Below are 20,096 nucleotides of genomic sequence, written 5' to 3' on the forward strand. Positions count from 1 at the left end.
GCAGTTCCCATTGGCTGGCAGGGGGCGAGAGCCCGCCTCCCCGGCCCACCCCCACCCCAGGCGGGATTCCCGCTCCGCCGGAGCGCCTGGCTGCCTGCGGCTGCTGCCGGGAGTCTGGTCTCCTCAGGACCCGTTGGGGCTTCAGCTCTGGGACGCTGTGGGGTTCAGTTCAGGCTGAAGGGAGTCTGGTCTCCTCAGGACCTGCTCAGGTTTTGGCCTCGGGACGCTGTGGGGTTCACTGCAGGCTGACAGGAGATGGGTCTCCTCAGGACCCACTGGTGTTTCGGCTTTGGGACATTGTGGGTTAGTTCAGGCTGAATGGGTGTCCTTCTAAAGCACCGGGAATAAACGTGATGCCCCAGGAAGCTGTGTCACAGGCACTCTGTTTTGCGTCCCCCGTGCCTGGACCTGGGGCCGTGCAGGCTCCAGTTAGAGACGCCTGTAGGCATGTGGTCCTTGGAGTTAATCAGAGCAACTAAACGGAAAACGGTCTAAGTGACTCCCGACATGGACAGTGCGGTCGTGAAGGGGAAAGGCTTGAGCCTCACTGCAGGACCGGAATACGGAAAGTGTGTGCTAGCTTCCTGCACTCGCGTTCCAGAACACTTCCAGCAGGACCGAGGGATCTCCGAGGCCCTTACTAGGAGAAAGCCCGTGAACCCGGCGGCCCGGCGGCCTGGGCGTGGCCGTCCCCGCGCAGCTGTCTCCCGACCGTCACGCAGGCGGCCTTTCCACGGCCAGTTCCCCTGTTCACAACGGGCGGTGGAGCAGCCCCTCTGAGAGGCTGGACCACAGTGGGGGCTGCTGAGCAGCTCAGGTCCTGGGGAGGCTCCTGTGAGCCACACGTCTCAGGGGGAGGAGTCAGGAGGAGACACAGCAGCCCAGGAGGGCGAGGGCCAAGGAAAGGGCCTTAAAAGAGCTAAGTCCCAGATTCCTAGGAACCAGGTGTTTCCACTTTAGGTGGTGAGTCTATGTGTCCGATGTCTGTCCCGGCGCTTGCACACGGGCTCCTGGAAGCCCTGGGCAGCTGCATGTGGCCCAGGGGCCCCGTGTGCCCGGCTGTCACCACGCAGTGACGCTGCCCATGGGTCCATAGTGGACCAGTCGGAGAGGACCCTCCTCCAGGCCCAGAGAGCGGGCTGAGAAGCAAGAGGACTGGAACGGGTTGGGGGCCCTGCTGTACCCCTTTATCTTCCCAATTTTGGCTTTCTTTGCGCTAAGATCCTCAGGACCTGCTGGTGCTTCAGCTCTCGTCAGCCTATGCTGTCCCTGCCACCAACAAAAAGTGAGTTTTTTTCCATGCATTTCTAAGTCATTTAGACTGCCGCATTCTGTGCTCCATTCTGTGACACTCTCATGTCCTAAATAACTACATTTGAATAGATTATGATTTACTAAGTGAGGTCTGAAGATCTGTGGGTTTATTCAAATGCACAGTGGTAGATACTCATCTGTCATGTCAGTTCAGTCGCTCAGTTGTGTCTGACTCTGTGTGACCCCATGGACTGCAGCCCGCCAAGCTTCCCTGTCCATCACCAACTCCCGGAGCTTATTCAAACTCACATCCATCGAGTCGGTGATGCCATCCAACCATTTCATCTGCGATGTATCAGATGGAATATTGAACCTCCTACCTCATAATCTTTTTCTAAGTTTGTTTTGCCTTTTTCAGAATGTTGTATAAATGGGGTCATTAGTGTGTAGACTGGATTCTTTCACTTAGCAATATACATGTAAGATTCATCCACGGTTTTTGCTTGGTTTGATGGTTCATTCTGTTATATTTCCGAATACTATTCCATTGCATGTGTATTGGAGGAAAAATAATGTTCCCTTTATATTTCTCTTTTCCTCATTGAGACTTTCCCCCACAATGAAAGGCAGATGAACTGGAGGAAAACAGAAGCTTATTACCATGCATACCCCCTATATGCTTGTAAGGTACCTAGGAAAACCTGAAATGGCCCAAGCCTGTAACTTATGTGCAGAACAAAAGAAGGATATTTGGCGGGGGGGCACAGTAGAATGATTTGGGAGGTTTGGAGGCAAAGGACAGTAAACAAGGGTCTGGATATTATGCAGAACTACATCCAGGCCATCTCCATGGACTAGCTCCTCTGAAGACTTAGTTATCCTTCCATTTCTGGTACACAGGTGGAGACAGCCTTACAAGTGGAGATTTCCCTAATAAATGTAAATTTAATTCCTAAAAGGGCACTTTCAAACATTCTCCTGGATCTGCTGTTTTTTAAATGTCAGTCCAGAATTATGCTGTTAAAAAGACACAACTTGGGGTGGCATATTCTGCTCCCCTTGATGTATATGTGCCCTAACTTGCTTATTAATTCATTTTACAGAAGACCATTCTGATGTCTTTCAGTTTTTAACCAATTTTTAACCCAGGATACAGCTACTGTGCATTATTTTATGCTAGTTTTTGTTTGAACACAGTTTCTCAAAGCTGTTGTCTAAATACAAGAGGTGTAGTATTGCATCCTAGATGATGAGTCTATTTAGCTTTGGAAAAAACTGTCAGTTTGCAGATGTCCGACCCAAGGAGGGCCTCTTAGTCTGTCAGTGCTTCTAATTAGAACCTCTCTCATGGGACCTTTATTTATAAAAGATTGTGTAAGGATTCAACAAAAGTTAGCTATTATCTTACCTTAAAATTGAGACTGTTGCCACTAGAACAAGGTTTTAATAGAGATTTTTTTAGTTATGGACACAGTAATGCATTCTATGAAGCGGATCTGGAGATCAGGATGCTTAAAAATCATGTGTGAATATCCCTGAATGTCTACAATATATAACAACTACTGTAGTCCATTTGAAGTGTTGTAAAATGAATGAGACAAACTCTGCTATCACAGAGCTAATGATTATGAAAAGTGGAAGAAAACCCACATATCACACAGGAAGGGAAACTGGAGAAGCAGTATTACTCCATGTTTCTTAGGCGCCTTGGTGATTCTTTATGTATATTTAGCTGCTGCTGTTGTTCAGTCACTAAGTCATATTTGGCTATTGGAGACTCCATGGACTACAGCATGCCAGGCTCCTCTGTCCTTCACTATCTCCTAGAGTTTGCTCAGACTCATGTCTGACTTGGTGATGCTATCTAACGATCTCATCCTTTTATAATTAGATGTACCAATAATCCAAATCAAACTCTGTTAATTAGGTAATTATGGGTCCACCAAGCAGAGGTAAGAGTTTTTATATATGAAACTTCTTGGTCTTAGCTCTATCTCCCAGTCAAAAGCAGTAACTCTCATCTGGTTTAGTTTATCCACACCTAGAAGCCAGAAGATCTATGATCATGAAAACATAGGGTACAGGTGAACCCAGACCAGAACTGAAAGATCAGCGACTATGTTATGTGCCCAGCTCATTTTCTTTATGGTGTATTTAATTCCCAATGAGTAATTTCAGGGGTAGGAAGAGTGTTTACAGAGATTAATCAACTTCCAAATTGTGAGTTCGAGGGAGCCATGATACAATCATAGAGTTTATACACTTTTTAAAATAGCTCCTCTTCTAACTTTTTGTATTTTCAATTTTCTTTTTCCTCAATATTTTTACATAACTGGCTACTTGCCCATAGCTGAAAAGTCACCTCCTCAAAGAGATCTTTGACCACTCTATGTGCATCCTTTCCCTGTCTTATTTCTGTGTTTATCAGCATGCTCCGTTTTCATCTCACAGTAGTTCCATTCCCTAAATTGTCTCATTTCTGTATGTTTCATTCACTCCTTTTCAAAAAGAATCAATTATGATGCAAACCAAAATCTCGTGTAGCTTGTTCACTTTCACATTTCAAAACCTAGACTACTTCTGGATAGACTGTGATAAATAATAAATATAATATAGCAAATATATTTGACATAACATTGGTTTTGATGTTTGTAAATGAATTATTGTAAGCAATTATAACTACAGCCCATTTTATGTCATAATATTCCCTTCAAGCAATATTATTATGGGGATCTCAAATTCCCAAGATGATGTTAATCCTACAGATGCATCCCTAAGTACTCAGAGCCGTTTACTTCTCAGAAGACTTATCTGGGGAAGTGTATTAAACAGAAAACATTCCTTGTGGACATTTTAATTGTAATGACATTGCATTTGAAAATAAATAATTATACATATAATGGATTGTTGCTGAAAAGCAGTAGAATATGAAATAAGACCATTTTAAAAGCATGGCACCTGAATTTTATTTTATATGTATATAGAATTTATCTATTGATATAATTTTGGTATGGTGATTGAACCACTTGTGGTTTACTTTTCTGAGGTAACTATTAAACTGATACAGTCTGTGTTGTTAAATACTGCTTACCTCGTCTTGCAAGCAGCAGTAATCAAGCAAGTGAAATATATAGCTAAATAAAATAAAACAAGACTAGGATTTTCATAAGTTGAAAGCTTTTTATATCATATGCTGGCATAGTGTAGAAAAGCATGTCAATGACTAGATTGTAAGACCAGAGTTTAAGACAACCATCCCGTAAAATGGCGTAGATAAGAAGATATCTTCTGGATGTCCCTGGTGGCTCAGTAGGTAAGAATATGCCTACCAATGTAGGGGACATAAGTTTGATCCCTGGTTGGAGGAAGATTCCACCTGCCATGGAGCAGCTAAGCCCGAGAGCCACAACCACTGAGCCTGCGCTCTAGAACCTGTGAGCCACAGCTATTTAAGCCTGCTCACCCGGAGTCAGGGCTCCACAAGAGAAGCTGCTGCAGCGAGGAGCCCACACACCCCAACTAAGAGGAGCCCAAGCGTAGCCAAAAATAAATAAATACATTTTTAAAAAAGGAAATCTTCCAAGTCATAGGGAAATGAGTACGTTAATATTACATGTGCATTTGTATTAATATAGACGATGAGAGGCAACCGTCATACGCAAAAATAGTATTCAATGGAATTTCAATGATTCACTCTTATTACTTCCCTGTTCAGCACAAAGTGGTTGTCTGACCTTATTGAATATTCACATTTATGAGTCTCAAGTCATTTCCTATAAGACAATATGTTGGAATGGATTTGGTTGGTTGACCAGTCATCAGGAGCTTCAGGTTCTATTTATTGTGGTGTTTCTAGTGGTTTACATGCTCACTCTGACAGGGAACATTGGTATGATTGTTTTGATCAGCATCAGCCTCCAGCTTCAGTGCTCCATATACTTTTTCTTGAGTCATTTGTCTTTCGTGGATATGTGGTTCTCTTCCAATGTCACTCTGAAGATGCTGGAAAACTTACTATCAGAGACAAAGACTATTTCCTATGTGGGGTGTTTCGTGCAGTGTTACTTCCTCATAGCCCTTGTCCCCGTGGAAGTATATATCTTGGCTGTGATGGCCTTTGATCACTACATGGCCATCTGCAACCCTCTGCTTTATGGCCGTAAAATGTCCAGGACTGCTTGTGCTCGTCTCATCTCTGTGCCATACATCTATGGATTCTGTTAGCCTAACCTGCACACTGTGGACATATGGCCTGTGCTTCTGTACAGGAAGCTTTGAAATCAACCACTTCTATTGTGCTGACCCTCCTCTTATCAAGATTGCCTGTGGAGGGGTCCACATTAAAGAACGCACCATGGTTGTTATTGCTGGGATTAATTTCACATATTCCCTCTCAGTGTTTCTCATTTCCTGTACCCTCATCATAGCAGCTGTGCTGCACATGCGCTCTGCCAATGGCAGGAGGAAGGCATTCTCCACGTGTGGGTCCCACCTGGCAGCTGTTACCATGTTTTATGGGACTCTCCTCTCCATGTATCTCAGGAGGCCCCCTGAAGAGTCTGTGGGGAAGGGGAAGATGGTGGCTGGGTTTTACACCACAGTGATTCCCATACCGAATCCCATGATCTACTGTTTGAGGAACAAAGATGTGAAAGAGGCGGTCAACAAAGCAATCGGGAAGGCAAACTTGGGGCAGTGAACCTGCAGTCCATAATTCTGTGTATGCCTCTTCCTGTTATAAATGTCCAGGCACATAAATTCCCTGTTTACAATAGACTGTATACAGGTAACACTTATATATACTAAGAGGTCCAGTCTAACACAGTGATGGTTTACCCCATGAATGGACTCTCAGGACTAAGCCTCCTCTATTTACATATGCAAACATACTAACCCTGACCTATTACGTTAGTCACAGTGTATGTAAAATTGTGCTAAGTGTAGTCATAGGATAACTCATGAATACATTTGGACAAGGACATGTTAATTTGGAGGTATCTTTGTAAGAGTTGAACATGCTTTCTTAGGATATTTTCTATATATAATTGCTTTTCACTTGTTTTATAAGTAATATATAATTTCATGAGAAAAAATTAAGACTTCATCACTTTTCCATGAATATAAAAGTTGGTGGATCCTCATTTATCAAAAAAGCTTTCAATAACATTCTTACATGCATGGACTTTTGAAAACAAAAATGTATTCAGAATCTTCAACTAGTATCATGAATCAATCAGAAGGTTAACTCTCCGAATTTATTGCTCTATAATTAACACTATTTGTGTTTCAAACAATCTGTTGACTCACCGTAATTCTACTCTTTGGTTTGGATTTTGGTTAGTTGCTTTTCTCTTCATTAATTTAAATAGGTGAACAATTTATGAGTAAAGCCTATCATGTCCTTCTCATAGTTTAAAAAGATGAAACAATATGGATTTTTGTCATTTAAAATCTAACTTTTGATCAGAAGAGTGTCCTGTTAAACATTTGATTGCTATGATGAAGGTATTTTTTTGATTCCAAATTCTTGTCACTAACATTACATTCTTAGGTCTGTATTTAGCTGCTTAAGTCAAGCTTTTAATAACTAGAGTGGATCAACCAGATAAAAATCTGTGTAAAACTAAATGTCATTGCACTAGACATGTGTTAAAATGTGATCAGCACAGCTCAAACTCTATCATTGGGATCTGATTACACGTTTACAGTTCAATTTATGTTGATTGGTGTCCACTTAATCTACCTTCATTATTAATATAAGTGGAATACATTTTTTGTCCTTGTTGACTCTTGCTAATAATACCATCATAAAAGCAAATCAGAAGCAGAAGCAATTTCTCATGAATGAGTTTATTCTTATTTAAGGGCTAATCCAATTAAAAGGGGTGCACATTTGAACATATGTAGAAAGACTCTGAGAAGTAATATTTACTTGTGGTAGTATCACTGGAAAGATGGATTCACTTAAGCACAGAAAGTATTGTTACTCAGGCTAATTTACTAATTGCCCACAAGCCACATTCCCTCAGATTGGTTCTGAGAAAAAGCAGATGGTGGGAGGAGAGTTCTTTTTCATAACTTTAGGTTCTGAGCAGGAAGAAAGAGTACTATTTGATTAGTATTGGAAAGTACACTAACAAATTTTTTTAAAATGTTTTCAAATCACCTAAGTTTGATTCTAACAAGTTGGTGTCAAGTCTGAAACGATAGGCTGCTCAAGAAACAATCATACTGACAGAGATCATTTTAACTTGACCCTTTAAGATCACATTTTCTGTGATCCTTATGGCAGACATATTCCTCAGTGTCCACTATTTTATGTTTTATTTTATAAATAATACATTTGTCATCCAGCTGTTCACCACTGTTCCCATTGCCCCTTGTCAGTGGGATACATAATGTTGTCAAGTCTTGGCAATGAGCCATCAGTAGAAAGTGGTGCCTGAAACCCAAAGATCACCTTCTCTATGTTAAAGCCATTAGATATCGACTTTTTTCTCTTCCTTCCCACTTGAAAATGTTGCCACTGAAATGATCACTTTTTAGACAAAGATGGAAACCACATATTGAGGGTCTAATTGCCTTTTCCAAACCCCTTAACTCATACTGCTGCCTGAGAGAGGAATAAATTACTTTATTAAGTCACTGCATCCTGGGAGCTCACTTGGCTCTAGTGCTATATTTGCCCTTATTATACTTTCCATAAACATACCCTTGGCACTTCACCTCTGCATCTTACCACTCACTAGGACAATTTTTACCTGAGAATGATCAAGTCTCTTCAGAAACTATTCTGGTATTGAGAGAAGGGCATCTTGTCTTCTGTCTTAACCAGAAGGAGAAAAACTCAAGCTTCTGATCTATATTAGATATTAGGTTATACATCCCTTTGTCCTAACTACTTGATGAGTCCTTAGGCTTGTTATGACCTTTCAGACTCCAGTTGTCACACTATTTGGTTTTGGATCCCTTTTGACCCGTCATCTAGGCCATTTTGCTAGCCTTTTTGGGTACTTACAAGTCTCTTTCTTAAGCTTAGGAAATCTCAGCTACTTTTTTTGGCACTGTGCTTGCAGGTGTATAAGGTGTGTTGTCACCAGGCATTTGAGCCTGCACATCTTTGACTGTCCTTACTTATTCGTGGAGAAGGCAATGGCTCCCCACTCCAGTGCTCTTGCCTGGAAAATCCCATGGGATTACTGGGGTTTCCCCAATGGCTCAGCGGCAAAGAATCATCTGCAAGGCAAGAGACATGATTTCAATCCCTGGGGGGAACATCCCCTGGAGAAGGAAATGGCAACCTACTCCAGTATTCTTGCCTGGGAAACCCCATGGACCGAGGAGCCTGGCGGGTTACAGTCCATAGGGTCACACAGAGTCAAGCACAACTGAGCCTGACACACTTACATGCACTTATTATGAGTGAAATTGTTCCCCCAAAAGATGTGTTAAGTCCCTAACCGATGAACTTCAGAGTCTGGTTACAGGATCATTGGGTTATAGGCCATTATTTGGACATAGGGCTGTTGAAGATGCAACTGGTGATATGAAGTCATACTGGAGTAAGGTGGACCGTTAGTCCAATGTGAGTGATGTCCTTACAGGAGTGAAGAAATCTGGAACCAGATGTATCGGGAAGATGACCATGAGAAGACAGCAGAGACTGGAAAGATGCTCACAAGACCAGGGATGCCTGGGACCACGAGCAGCTGGAAAAAACAAGGAAGGAACCTCCCCCAGAGCTCCATAGAGAGCCTGGTTCCGCCAGTACCTTGACTTCAGATTTGTAGGCTCCAGAACTGCGAGAAAATAAATTGTTGTTGTTCTAAGTCAATGAGTGTGTGGTACTTTGTTAACGCAGGCTGATGGAACTAATATATTTCTTTACAGTATTGTTTCAATGTTAGAAATTTGGTTTTACTTTAGTTTTTCTTAGTCTCCCAGGCGATCATCCTTTCTGCTCTAGGAGCTCTTCGAATGTATCTGAAGTTTCTTCGGTAAACGTGTGGTTTTGCAGCAACCTCCCCTGAATCCAGTGTGCTACCCAGAGGGGGCACCAGATTCCTTTTGAAAGATTCACTAACCTTTAAGCCCTTCTCACATTGCCAGTCTCAGGGTTAGCCCTTACTCTGTAGTTTACTATATAAGCTCACTGCTGTGCTTTTAACTATTTAAATTATACTTTTGGAATTATTTAAAAAATAGCAACAACAAAGATGTTCTCCTCTCTTGAGTTTTATCTTTGGCAACTGACAGTCATGATTTCCAAGATTAATTTCTCTGCAACTGTGCTCCCTGACCCCAAAAGAAGTTGATTTAAGAACTTGAAAATCAGGATTGCAATTCATTGCTTCTCTTCAGAGTTTGTACAGTTTACATCCACTTAGAACACCTTGTTGCTGCTTTAATAATAGTGTTGAGATTAGGTGAGGCATATATTAAAGTTTAACATAAATAATTTAACATGGCAATATTGATGTCTTCACATAAATGTGAAGTCTAATTTAACAATGAAATGTTTACTAAGATAACTTGGACAAAATAAGCTAAACAGTTTTTAAATAACTTATACAATCAGTTTTTTGCCAGTATTTTCCAAAATAGCAGACTATTCAGCATATTCAGGAATGTTTTTGATTTTGCCCTATGAGAATAGCTCACAATATCACCCACATGGTAGACACCAAACATTTGAATCTGAATTAAAAAAAAATACATTCCAGTTGATGGTTTAAGTGGGTCTTAGATTGCATCACTTTACAGCCACCCCAACACAGAACAATATTCCTGACATCTGACCCCAACCACGTTTATAACTTGGTTTTAAACTACCGCTTCCTGTCAAACCATTGTAATTTCTTCAAATCCCTAAACTGTAAAAGGATCTTAAGTTTGCTGAGGGAATATAGGGGCATGTCTGCATTTTCGTTTTGATACAGAAAAAGAGAGTATGACTTTCCAAAAGCTGACCCTGATTTCCAGATCTGCATGTCAAAAAATGACATCTTTTCAAATAACATGAGAACCATGGAATTAGAGAGAGTGACCGAGAGTGAATCTAGTGGGAGTCAGAAGCAGAGAGGAACAATTTTTAGCAGACAGGGTACAGCTGAGGAACAGCTACTGCACGGAATGGCATGGGGACGGACAAGAAACTTACTTTACCATCTCCCTTTTTCTGTCTCTACAATGTATAAAATAGAAACATTTTTGAAAGCAGTGGCTAAATCTTATTATCAGTTAAATAGAAACTATCCAGGTCAAAACTATCAAGTGTCACAGATTCAAATACTATCAATTTGTTAAAAATGTGCATTATAATCATTTAAACCGTTTATCTTACTTATAAATTATATGAAAAATAGAACACATGTGCAAAGTCATTTTGCTCATATAAAAATGGTAGAAATAAAATTAACCTATCAAAAGATAATAAAAACAACGTATCTGCATGTGGCATAGTTCCAAGACAGTCAGTGTTACAAGATACATCTTAATGTTTATTAGAGACAGGAAATAACATTTGTCAAAGGCTTTCCTCAAGGCATGTTTTACCTCTTGGTTCCTCAGGCTGTAGATCATGGGATTCAACAAAGGAATGACTATTGTGTAGAAGACAGAGGCCATTTTGTCTGTGTCAAGGGAATGGTTTGATTTGGGCTGCAGGTACATGAAGATTAGAGTCCCGTAGAATACAGTGACAGCAGTCAGATGGGAACCACAGGATGAGAATGCTTGGCGCCTCCCTTCTGCAGATTGGATTCTCAGGATGGCAGCCACCATGTATAGGTAAGAAATAAGGACCGTGGTCAAAGAGCTGATCATGTTGAATCCAGCAAAGATAAAAATCAAGATCTCTTTGAGGCTGGTGGCTGAGCAGGCAAGGGCCATCAAAGGGACATCATCACAATAGAAGTGATTAGTAGCATTGGGGCCATAGTAGATCAATCGAAAAGTAGCAACTGTGTGGAGGAAAGCGACAGAAAAGCTGTATGAGGGAGGGTCCGCTACTAGTTGCAGCTGTGCACACATGCATAGAGAGATATGGACCTGTGCTTGGTCAGGAGGGTCTCCAGGAACTTTGGGGCTATTGATGAGGAGTAGCAAGGGTCTACAAAGGCCAGATCACTGAGAAAAAGGTACGTGGGTGTGTGAAGGTGAGGATCCTACCAGACTAGGAAATCAGGCCAGTGTTTCCCACCAGAGGTAGAGAAAAAAGTAACTGCTTGCAAAGGCCTCCCATGGCTGTTTGCTTCCTTCTACCAGAGCTAGCTGTGCTCTCCTCTTTGGTTTTTCGCAAGCCAGGGCTCAGCCTGCCACTCTTCGCTGGGGGCCCATGGGAAGTACCAGGTGCCCCTCAGCTAGGTGACCCTAGCATGGCACCCCGCTGTGGTGTTGATACACTCCCGAAACCTCCTTCCCCATGGGCAGTACTGGGCTGACCTAGAAATGTGTTTGCAAGGCTCGGAAAGTGTAGGGTGACACATGGCCCAGACTTGGGAATTGAGGCCCTTGGAGCAGGCTTGGTGGTCTGACCTCTGAGGAGCCAAACCCCAGCTGTGAGGAGAGCCCTGAAAACACACTTTCTCGCCTGCCTTTCCTTCCTCCAAGATAGATAGCTTTCCCAGTCTCTGGTGTGCTGAGAGTCACACAGGGCTGGAATGCACTTGAGTTAATGTCGTTATTCAGTAGCAATTGCCCCTGAGGCCCTGCACCTAGGTTGGGCTCCCACACTCACAGGCAAATCAAAGTGACCTCCAAATGAGTAAGCTCTTTGCATCAAGTGGCCAAAGTATTGGAGTTTCAGGTTCATATTTGTCCTTCCAATGTATATTCAGGCCTGATTTCTTTTAGGATGGAGTGGTTGGGTCTCCACAGTTCAAAAGCATCAAATCTTCGGTGGTCAACTTTCTTTATAGTCCAACGTTCACATCCATACATGACACATGGATAAACCATAGCCTTGACTAGATAGATTTTTATTGGCAAAGTAACATCTCTGCTTTTTAGCATGCTGTCTAGTTTGGTCATCACTTTCTTTTCAAGTCATAAGCGTCTTTTTGGAGAAGGCAATGCCAACCCACTCCAGTACTCTTGCCTGGAAAATCCCACGGACGGACGAGCCTGGTAGGTTGCAGTCCATGGAGTCGCTAAGAGTGGGACACAACTGAGTGACTTCACTTTCACTTTTTACTTTCATGCATTGGAGAAGGAAATGGCAACCCATTCCAGTGTTCTTGCCTGGAAAATCCAAGGGACAGGGGAGCCTGGTGGGTCACACAGAGTCAGATATGACTGAAATGACTTAGCAGCAGCAGTAGCAACCCTCTTTTAATTTTACGGCTGCAGTCACCATCTGCAGTGATTTCTGAGCCCCCCCAAATAAAGTCTGCCACTGTTTCCACTGTTTTCTCATCTATTTGCCATGAAGTGATGAGGCCAGATGTCATGATCTTAGTTTTCTGAATGTTGAGCTTTAAGGTAGCTCTTACACTCTCCTTTTTCACTTTCATCAAGAGGCTCTTTAGTTCTTCTTCCCTTTCTGCCATAATGCTGGTGTCATCTGCACATCTGAGGTTATTGATACTTCTCCTGGCAATCTTGATTCCAGCTTTTGCTCCATCCAACCCAGCGTTTCTCACGATGTGCTCTGCATATAAGTTAAATAAGCAGGGTGACGATATACAGCCTTGACATATTCCTTTTCCTATTTGGAACCAGTCTGTTGTTCCATGTCCAGTTCTAACTGTTTCTTCCTGACCTGTATACAGATTTCTCAAGAGGCAGGTCAGGTGGTGTGATATTCCCATCTGTTTTCCCCAGAAAAGAATTTTCCCCACTTTATTGTGATCCACACAGTCAAAGGCTTTGACATAGTCAATAAAGCAGAAACAGATGTTTCTTTGGAACTCTCTTGCTTTTTCCTTGTTGGCAATTTGATCTCTGGTTCCTCTGCCTTTTCTAAATCTAGCTTGAACATCTGGAAGTTCACGGTTCACGTAATGTTGAAGCCTGGCTTGGAGAATTTTGAGCATTATTTTACTAGTGGGTGAGATGTGTGCAACTGTGAGGCAGTTCGAACATTCTTTGTCATTGCCTTTTTTTTGGGGCTGGAATGAAAATTGACCTAACAACCTAGAGGTTTTCAATTGCATATGCTAAAAGAACAAGCTTTGCAGTTTACAAGAAAAAAAAAAGTTTCATTTTAACCAATTTTCTCTGAAATCCAAAGAATGTCATGGCCATCCTGCATCAAAAAGTCACCTTTCCTGTGTGTAGTCATGGTTTCATGCCTAAATTATGGACCCAATAATGCTCCAATTGACTCTGATACCAGGAGCAGATCAGCTGATAAAAAGCTTGGATTGTCCCTCTGGAGGGAAGTGAGACCTTGGTCCCATCAGAAGAATCTGAGGGGTTAAGGGAATTTGCAGGAGTGGGGAAAGCTTGGTCTGTCCTACATGTACCATAATCTTAAATAATGCTTATTTACTTTACCAAAGTAAAAAAAATTATAAAAACAAATATAAATCACTGAAAGTTAAAGAAATTCATAATCTGTGATCGAAAACTTCACTCTAAGAAAACTGTGTTCTCTTAACCTAGAGAGTAGACTAAATTCCAGTCTGGGGCCAGCTTACCAGATAACAAACAAACAAAAAAAATTGTTTATGGGTAAGCTGAGAAAAGTCTTTTCCAAACATCCTGAAGGAGCAGTATTTTTACAGAGGGATCAGTGTGAAACCATAGAAGGCATGTTTAAAACCTGATTAAATTGAAACTGACAAAGTCATCTGGTCATTGCTGCGACTTGAAACACTTGAATATGATAACTAGAATTATGACTGACAGCATTTTACCAGAACACATCAGATTTTCATGAATGTCACGTAATTTCTAGGATATCTATATTAGTATCATCAATCATACAATATAACTTGAGAAGATTCATCACTCTTTCTGAAAACACTTCCCATGTAGTTTAACATTCCAAAATGAACTCAAGTTGTTTAATATCTCTCTTTGGGAGGTCTCAGGGGCCCTCTGAAGCATCCCAAAGTTAGCTAGAAGTCAATTATTTAGGAAGGTTTGTTCATAAATGTCTAAAGTGTTTATAACAGTCAGGTAGGATCACATAAGTTACTGTGAAACAATACTTCTCCGCTTAGCCAAAGTTAACAGATTTCAAAGGTAAACCTAGAACAGATCAATTAAGAGGTAAAGAAACTTAAAATCCATTAGCAAAGGTAGTTCAACATCTCAAGAAAGCTTGTACCAGGCATAAAACTCTTTTCTGGGGGTCCACTTTCCAATAAACCTCCTTATCCCTTTCTGTACCCATTCCTTTGCTTCTCTCATCCTGAAACTGCCACCTGTAAGTCAGAACTGCTTCTTTTTCCTTCATAAAATGTGATTTCATTCCTTATACCTTCTTTAATAACAAAGACATACGTTTTCCTTAAGCAACCAAGAACTGACTTTTATATTGGCATTCTATAGGTTGGTAAACATACACATCAATGATACTATCAAAAAAATTGCTTTCTTATAGTGAACATCTTAGGATGGCACCACACACTATTCAGGATAGTCAAAATTCTCTAGTTTCTGTGTAAGAGGAAGGACCTGTCAACTAGTGAATGTTTCAGAACCTTAACTTATTTGGAAATGACCTAGCTATTCAATACACTGTTGTCAGTTTAGCGTAACGATAGAAATTCAGGTAAACAAAATCTGGAGAAACTACTCTAAGTTCAGCTCAGTTCAGTTGTTCAGTCGTGTCTGACTCTTTGCGACCCCATGGACTCCAGGATGCCAGGCTTCCCTGTCCATCACCAACTCCAGGGGCTTGCTCAAACTCATGTCCATTGAGTCAGTGATGCCATCCAACCATCTTATCCTCTGTTGTCCCCTTCTCCTCTGCCTTCAATCGAGACTATTATAGACAGATATTTTAAAGTATAATTATTTTTAATAGTTTATCTAAAACTCATCGCATTTACATTTTTTAGGAGGTTTTTTTTTGCTTGTTTTTAGAGATACTTTCTTTGTTGACAAACTGTTAGGGGAAGCACACTGACTGAAACCACCCACCCTGGCCAGGCACCATAGTAACCATTTGCATGAGTTGTTTTATGACAGGAGATCCTGATAAGGAATACAGAACTAATAAGCTACCACCACCCGGAAGAGTTCGGGAAAGGTCTAAAGGAGACGCTGCGTGTCTGTCCACTTCCCAGAATCCCTCTCGCTAGAATCCATCTTGGCTGAGCAATGCGTGCACCACCAGGAAAGACTCTGAATTAGGGTGATTGGCCAAAGACCACCCAGAAACTAATCCCATCACCATAAAACCTGAGACTGCGAGCCACGCGGCAGAGCAGTTCTCCTGGGTTCCCTTACCCTACTGCTCTCTACCCAGGTGCCCCTTCCCAATGAAATCTCTTGCTTTGTCAGCACATGTGTCTCCACGGACAATTCATTTCCAAGTGTTAGACAAGAGCCCAGTTTTGGGCCCTGGAAGGGGTCCCTCTTCCTGCAACAAATGGTGACTCTGGCAGGGACTCTTCTTCGCTGAGATTGATGTCCTGACCACTCAGGGTACTCAGGGGCCAACTTGCCTGCCAGTGGACCAGACCCAGTGGCTGCAACTGGGACCCTTTTGTCCCTGGTCTCCTCCTGATGTGGACAACTGGCCAGAGTGCCCCAACCGGGTAAGGAACAAGAGACTTTATTGACCTCTCTCCCCTTCCCTCTCTCTTTCCTCTCCTTAACCCTTCCTATTCCCCGTTTTTCTAGTCCCCCGGTCCTGGACGCAGGAATCTGGTCGAAGGGCCCTCAGCCTGAGCTGAGGATTGGAGATTGATCACCTCCTCTTGGCAGAGAACTCAAATTCTGGTTCTGGTCTGGTCTGATTTCTGGTAGGGCCAAGTTCCAGTCCTCCCTTCTCTGGAGGCCCAGGGTAAAGTCCCATAACGCCTTGGTATCTGTAGGTGGCAGGAGACGACTGTAAGGCCACCCCTTTTGCCCCCCTCTCCCGCCTCCTCCCCCTTCTTCTTTCAACTTGGCTTCCTTTCCTCCCTTTGAAATCTTTGATGTTAGTACTTGGATCTGAAGTTCTGTGTCTCTATAGGAGTTTTTCTGAGAGACTGTATTCTTGTATGTAAGGGAGTGTCTGATGAGGACTGCCAGGTTTATATGTGTGTGTTTTAACTCTGTGTTCTGTGTTGTGATTTTTGATGGCCATTTTGCTTTGTCTGGCCACCATTTGGTTTAGACATGCCACCATTTTGTTAGAACTTGATTTTCTTTCCCTGTGCCTTGAGAGCAGGGCTCTCAGGAACACTTATCTAGACCATCTCTAACTGCTGAGACTGAGGGAAAAGGGGAAAAAGACTTTAAAAATTTTATTTATTTCAACTATTTTTTATAAACTAGTAAATTTTATATTTAATATCTAATTCATGACTAAACTTAGAACACGAAGCTAGATCTTGCACTGTGTCTGTCTAAATATGTCTTGGTATGTCTTTGTCTCTGGGTAATATTTTTGAGGTTAATTTGTAAATGAGCTGTATTTATTTGGCTTAAAAAAAGGTAAGATGATTTGGGAGAATGGCATTCTATCATGTATACTATCATGTAAGAATTGAATCGCCAGTCTATGTCTGACGCAGGATACAGCATGCTTGGGGCTGGTGCATGGGGATGACCCACAGAGATGTTATGGAGAGGGAGGTGGGAGGGGGGTTCATGTTTGGGAACACATGTAAGAATTAAAGAATTTAAAATTAAATTAAAAAAAATTAATTAAAAAAAAAATGAAGGCCAGAAAGTACCCTAGCCTCTGGAAGAAAATCTTTTCAGCATGAAGAATAGAAACAAAAGGTATTTTTGGTCAAACAATTAGCCAAAACATTATAATTTGTGAGCATTCCAGTTGAGAGTTTGTGGCACAAATAAAACAAATAAGACATTTCAAAAAAAAAAAAAAAGGTAAGGACTTACAAATCAAATAATTCTAAATTAAACAATAGATTCCAGGTTCATGTGAACTGGGAAATATTCAGTATTGAATACCTGATTTTTAAAAAAAATTTTACTTTATTTTACTTTACAATACTGTATTGGTTTTGCCATACATCAACATGAATCCATCATGGGTGTACACGTGTTGCCAATCCTGAACCTGCCTCCCACCTCCCTCCCCGTACCATCTCTCTGGGTCATCCCAGTGCACCAGCCCCAAGCATCCTGTATCCTGCATCGAACCTAGATTGGTGACTCGTTTCTTACATGATAGTATACATGTTTCAATGCCATTCTCCCAAATCATCCCACCCTCTCCCTCTCCCACAGAGTCCAAAAGACTGTTCTATACATCTGTGTCTCTTTTGCTGTCTCACATACAGGGTTATCGTTACCATCTTTCTAAATTCCATATATATGTGTGTTAGTATACTGTATTGGTGTTTTTCTTTCTGGCTTAGTTCACTCTGTATAATCGGCTCCAGTTTCATCCACCTCATTAGAACTGATTCAAATGTAGATACCTGATATTAATGTTTGTTTGCTGACCTATCTAATATAGACATGTGTTAGAGTAGTTAACATTAAGTAGAATATTTTCATTGTACCTAGGTTTAATATAAGTTAAATATTATATCTGTTACAGGTTTGTCAACAAGGAAATTACCTCGCGTGAAGAAACTTCTAAAAAACGTAAATGAGATATGAGCTTTTATATAAACTCTATTAAGAATAATTATACTTTAGAAATATCTGTCTAAAATAGTCTCTCCAGATTGGTGTAACTTACATTTCTAATGGTTGTGCTAAGTGTTGGAAGTCTATTGAATAGTTAGGTCATTTCCAAATAAAATAAGATTTTGAAACATTTACTACTAAAAACTAATTTCCTTTTATAGAGAAACTAAAGAGATTTGGGCCTATACATGAATAATGTTTGGTGCCATCCTAAAATGTCCTTTTCATTATAGGGGACTGGAATGGAAAAGTAGGAAGTCAAGAAACACCTGGAGTAACAGGCAAATTTGGCCTCGGAATGTGGAATGAAGCAGGGCAAAGACTAATAGAGTTTCTCCAAGAAAATGCACTGGTCATAGCAAACACCCTCTTCCAACAACACAAGACAAGACTCTACGCATGGACATCACCAGATGGTCAACACCGAAATCAGATTGATTATATTCTTTGCAGCCAAAGATGGAGAGGCTCTATACAGTCAACAAAAACAAGACCAGGAGCTGACTGTGGCTCAGATCATGGACTCCTTATTACCAAATTCATACTCAAATTGAAGAAAGTAGGGAAAACCGCTAGACCATTCAGATATAACCTAAATCAAATCCCTTATGATTATACACTGGAAGTGAGAAATAGATTTAAGGGTCTAGATCTGATAGATAGAGTGCCTGATGAACTATGGACAGAGGGTTAGGGTTAGGGTTAGGGTTAGGGTTAGGGTTAGGGTTAGGGTCAGGGTCAGGGTCAGGGTCAGGGTCAGGGTTAGGGTCAGGGTCAGGGTCAGGGTTAGGGTCAGGGTCAGGGTCAGGGTCAGGGTCAGGGTTAGGGTTAGGGTCAGGGTCAGGGTTAGGGTCAGGGTCAGGGTCAGGGTCAGGGTCAGGGTTAGGGTCAGGGTTAGGGTCAGGGTTAGGGTCAGGGTTAGGGTCAGGGTCAGGGTCAGGGTCAGGGTCAGGGTCAGGGTCAGGGTCAGGGTCAGGGTCAGGGTCAGGGTCAGGGTCAGGGTCAGGGTCAGGGTCAGGGTCAGGGTCAGGGTCAGGGTCAGGGTCAGGGTCAGGGTCAGGGTCAGGGTCAGGGTCAGGGTCAGGGTCAGGGTCAGGGTCAGGGTCAGGGTCAGGGTCAGGGTCAGGGTCAGGGTCAGGGTCAGGGTCAGGGTCAGGGTCAGGGTCAGGGTCAGGGTCAGGGTCAGGGTCAGGGTCAGGGTCAGGGTCAGGGTCAGGGTTAGGGTCAGGGTCAGGGTTAGGGTTAGGGTTAGGGTTAGGGTTAGGGTTAGGGTTAGGGTTAGGGTTAGGGTTAGGGTTAGGGTTAGGGTTAGGGTTAGGGTTAGGGTTAGGGTTAGGGTTTAGGGTTAGGGTTAGGGTTAGGGTTAGGGTTAGGGTTAGGGTTAGGGTTAGGGTTAGGGTTAGGGTTAGGGTTAGGGTTAGGGTTAGGGTTAGGGTTAGGGTTAGGGTTAGGGTTAGGGTTAGGGTTAGGGTTAGGGTTAGGGTTAGGGTTAGGGTTAGGGTTAGGGTTAGGGTTAGGGTTAGGGTTAGGGTTAGGGTTAGGGTTAGGGTTAGGGTTAGGGTTAGGGTTAGGGTTAGGGTTAGGGTTAGGGTTAGGGTTAGGGTTAGGGTTAGGGTTAGGGTTAGGGTTAGGGTTAGGGTTAGGGTTAGGGTTAGGGTTAGGGTTAGGGTTAGGGTTAGGGTTAGGGTTAGGGTTAGGGTTAGGGTTAGGGTTAGGGTTAGGGTTAGGGTTAGGGTTAGGGTTAGGGTTAGGGTTAGGGTTAGGGTTAGGGTTAGGGTTAGGGTTAGGGTTAGGGTTAGGGTTAGGGTTAGGGTTAGGGTTAGGGTTAGGGTTAGGGTTAGGGTTAGGGTTAGGGTTAGGGTTAGGGTTAGGGTTAGGGTTAGGGTTAGGGTTAGGGTTAGGGTTAGGGTTAGGGTTAGGGTTAGGGTTAGGGTTAGGGTTAGGGTTAGGGTTAGGGTTAGGGTTAGGGTTAGGGTTAGGGTTAGGGTTAGGGTTAGGGTTAGGGTTAGGGTTAGGGTTAGGGTTAGGGTTAGGGTTAGGGTTAGGGTTAGGGTTAGGGTTAGGGTTAGGGTTAG

General features: G+C 42.3%; 1 pseudogene; it reads left to right on the top strand.

Moving 5' to 3' along the window:
* Positions 1-3,187: 3,187 nt before the first annotated feature.
* Positions 3,188-5,953, top strand: LOC138096136 (olfactory receptor 5M9-like; annotated as a pseudogene).
* The last annotated feature ends 14,143 nt before the right edge of the window (positions 5,954-20,096 follow it).

Source organism: Capricornis sumatraensis, chromosome 20 (assembly GCF_032405125.1).
Source record: "Capricornis sumatraensis isolate serow.1 chromosome 20, serow.2, whole genome shotgun sequence".
NCBI classification, from domain to species: Eukaryota; Metazoa; Chordata; class Mammalia; order Artiodactyla; family Bovidae; genus Capricornis; species Capricornis sumatraensis.